Below are 4,390 nucleotides of genomic sequence, written 5' to 3' on the forward strand. Positions count from 1 at the left end.
GGCCAGACAGCATAGATAGTCTGTCTAAGGTATCCTTGTTCAATGTCGGGGGCGGCTTATTATGAGAAGCAGTGCAGATAATTTGTTGTGCGCCGGTATACAGTTGTTCTATCAGCGTGTAGGCAGCCTTCAGCTTCTTCTAAACATCAGAGCCTAGATGACTAATGCGAGTTCCTGCATCATTGCAAACATCAGTAAACCGGTAACGCATGGGAAGATATGTTGAAAGTATAAAGCACGGATGCTTACCGAACACAGCAGCAGTCATGGCATGTATCTGCCGCTTTACACTAGCTGGTCCACCACCGGTTTGAGAGCTGCTTCTACGTCTTCAGCTCTTTTCCGCAAAGCGGATTTCTCTATGTTCCAATCTGCCCGCTCCTTGGCGAAGCTCTCCTTTCGCTTTTCCATAGCGGCTAAGGCGTTCGTCAGCTCATCTTTTGCTTCGGAAGTTTCGGCCTGTTGGGACTTGATGTTCTCTTGCAAATCAGCGGTTTGGCTTTCCTTCTTGCTCAGTTCAGCCTATAAAGAGACAGATACATAATGAGTTGACAGTACACATTTGAAGTACCAAGCACATAACAGTTATGCCCTTGATACTTGGGGGCTAATGCATATTTTTTCCTTATCAGAAATTTCTACAAGTCCCAAGCACAATACAAGTATTAATCTTGGCACTTGGGGCTAATGTGTGTTTGCTCAACAACTGTTGGTATGGGAATTCTTATACAGTCCCGGTTCATCTTTGTAAAGTTAAACCGTCCCTTGGGGGCTATACCGGTGAAAGAGCAGTATGGCAAATTTTAAGGAACCGGTTCGTCATAAAGAAGTAATCCGGTCCCTGGAGGCTGAATATGCAAAGTTAAGTTATAACAAAAGTCCTGGTTTAGATTGGTATCATAAACTGTCACTTGGGGGCTACTAGGAGTTGATAAACTGCAATTGGACAAAAGAGGAAAATAGTAGTTACCTCATATCGCTCCTTCATCAAGTTTACCAAGCTAGCTTCATAGTCACGGCTGGTATACAGACGGTTCAAGAAGCCAAAGTGAATGTCTTGAGCATTGAGATGGGCATAGCTTGATAAATCGGCATTCCATTTGTCTTTGCCGATAGCAGAGAGATCGTCCTTGGCAGTATGCTTTGACAAAGCGACAGGATTGCTAGGAGTGGTGTGGCCAGTGCCAGTAATCATAATGTCATCATCTTGGTCATCAGCAGCCTTCGCTGGAGTTGGCGGTTTGTCAGTATCCTTAACTGGACTGACCGGTTTGTCATCAGTTCGGACAGGGCTGGTTCGCCGGTCTACATGGCTTGTAGTATCAACTTGCACTTGTTCGGCAAGGAAGTCATGGTCTTGAGGCGGCGGATCGTTAAGCATGTCATCAGCGTCGGTTTCTTCGGGATCTGGCATTTTTTCCGGTTCAACAGCTACATTATCATCGGCCGGTTTGCTTAACCGAGCCTTCTTGCTGGGTCTTGGTTTGGTGCTGAGAAAAGATAGACATGAGGATCAGTACAGTTTGTAAAGATAACACATCAAGAATAAAGACACGTGCATAGCTCACCCAGGAACTGTCTTGAGGGGTGGAAGCTGTGTGGCCGATGACTCGCCAGAAGATGAGTGAGAAGTACCCTGATAATTTGAATCAGACGGGTTAAGAGGCTGGCGGAAACAACCTGCTTTGGGGTATGAAATATCAATAGGATAAGAGACCTCTGATCGGCGTTTCCGTACCGGACTGTTCGGTAAACCGGCGGAGGTAACTACCTGACCGCTGTGCCGGGTTGTACGGCGAGCCTCGTGCTGCTGCGTCTTCAAAAGAAAGTTTGGGTCCAAGTAAGCAAGAGGGTGAGAAAATTTTACTTTCCGGTTTGCTTGACGGATTTTTGATGTTGGCAGAGGATCTGAATCGGAGGAAAGAATGGTTACCTCTACGTCCTCAGCATGACTGCCTTCAGCGTCGTCCTGATAATAATCATTGTCAATGAGATGTACGAAAAATGAACCAAGAGAGTCAAGTTCGACCTCTGGTTCCGGATTACCCACATCGTCATTAGCTGGTAGATCGGAGGATGCAGTGGTCCTTCTCTCGGCAGGTTTCTTAATAACCTTGGTCTTTGGACGAACTGGCTTGACCGGTTTGTCTTGTGGCTTCGCTGGTTTGTCTTGTGATGGTTTCTTGTTCCAGAACGGAACATCACCCTGTCAGAAAATAATCACACTTTCAGAGAATATTTGGACAGAAGCAAATTCAGATACAAAAGATTATATGATTCTTACAGCTGGTGGTTTGTTGAAGGTGTAGAAAGGGAGTAGTCCGGTTTGGGCACAGACGGCCTCCGGTTCGTTCAGTATTTTCTTTACAGCCTCAGTGACTTCTGCGTCTGTAAGCTGAATGTCAATGTGCCGCTGAGCATCCTTCAAACTCCCCGTGTACTCACACATCAAACCGGAGAGCCGGCTTAAGGGCAGAATACTCCAGCTTATCCAGCAATGAGCAAGATCAACTCCTGTCAAACCGTTCGCCATGAAGGCTCTAAGCTTTGATAATTGGGGAGCATAGTTGGCCCTTTCTCTTGCCGTCAACCTTTGAGGAAAAAGATGTGTGTTGCTAAGGCGTTCAGGGCGGTAACCCAGCAGGGGGTTTTCATCAGATGGAGATGTATCCATGTAGTGAAACCAAGTCTGGTTCCACTCTTTGGGGTGACTGTGGAGTTTGGGATGAGGGAAGGTGACTTCCTTCCTTTTCTGAACTGCCATTCCGTCCAATTCCGTATTGGGTCCATCTGAGAATTCTGTGCGACGGCTTAAGTGAAAGAAATCCCTAAACAGTTCGACTGAAGGTTCCTCTTGCAGATAAACCTCACAAAAGACTTGGAAGTGGCAGATGTTGGTTACAGAATTGGGACCGATGTCTTGAGGGCGCAGTTGAAAGCTAGCCAGTACATTCCGGAAACTTTTTGAACCGGGAGGGCTAAAACCTCGTCCGAGATGATCAGCGAACACGACTACCTCTCCATCCTTGGGTGTAGGAGGATTTTCTGGACCAGGGACCCTCGATGGATAACATCTTTCTTGGCTAAAGCGCCCGTTTTTACAAGATTGTTTAACTGTTCCTCGGTTACTCGAGAAGGAGCCCAATTGCATTCATAAACTTGCTTGGCCATGGCAATGAAGGATCTGAAACATGATTATTACCGATTTAAGATTTACAGTGGACAACTATACAGCGGTATAAGGATACAGGCATATTGATAAACCGGATTTGGTTATTCGTAAACCGGAATCTGACAATGGAAACGGCGTAATGCATTGACAGTTCAACAGGGGACTAATGGTATCTACCGGGTCATCATTTTTTTCCTGTGAAGTTAAACCACCCAATCTGGTATTCAAAGTGTGTAAGTGAAGGAAGAAACAAGTTTCACATCTTGCTATGGTGATTTCAGATCTACCGCGCGTTGGAAAAATAAAATATATTCTGACCTAATTTCCAGCGTACTAAAAGTTCACCAAGTTGAGATGAGTTGGATATCAAACAGGTGCTAAAACAACTACCGCGCGAGATCTATGTGGTTTTGGATCTAATTCATGGATATAAATAAGGAAAAAGAAGGGCGGCGACGAACACTGATGAACGACAGAAACCCTAAGTGCAGATCTATGGTAAGAGAAAGGGGAGACTTACGGAGGCTGTTGAGCAGCGGCGGTGCGCGGAGGAGGTCTGGTACGTTCAGGTCGATGCAGCGGCCAAGGTTGGTGCAGCAGTCAAAGGTTGACGGCGGCGGCCGAGGTCGAAGGTTCGAGCGTCGCGAGGATGACGATGACGCGAAGAGGCACGAGGGGGAAAATGGAAAGACCCCATGGCCCTATTTATAAGGAAGATAAACGATAGGCGCGAAAATCGAGGAACCGAATTTTTGGATATGAGGCGGAGTTGTCGCCTCGATTGTCGGAGGCTCATTAATGAAGGTGGGTTATACACAGTTTTAAATAGCAGGTGACGTCACGGCGATTTACCATGATCCTAGAAGATGATGTCATGACGGTTTATAAGATTATGTGAAGATGTTGAAGAAGAGATTTTCTTAAGTATTGAGGATTGACATGAACCAGTTCAAATCAATCTAGGGCCTAACGTTGGGCATATTACCACTGGGCGTAAACCGGCTAGGAGAGGCTGGGTTAACCCCATGAGTAGTTCATCTGTATCGGAAGTCCATGAAGACAGACGGTGACGCTTCAAGTAGGCCCAGGGCCCAAAGCCGGTTTAAGGCCTGTAGACATAAACCGGCATTAATATGTAAACTTGTGTTGTAAGATAGAAGTAGGAGAGACCGAGCCGGACACGATTATGAGCCGGCCTCGGGATTCTGTAAACCAGCG

The sequence above is a fragment of the Triticum aestivum genome, chromosome 7D, assembly GCF_018294505.1.
Source record: "Triticum aestivum cultivar Chinese Spring chromosome 7D, IWGSC CS RefSeq v2.1, whole genome shotgun sequence".
NCBI classification, from domain to species: Eukaryota; Viridiplantae; Streptophyta; class Magnoliopsida; order Poales; family Poaceae; genus Triticum; species Triticum aestivum.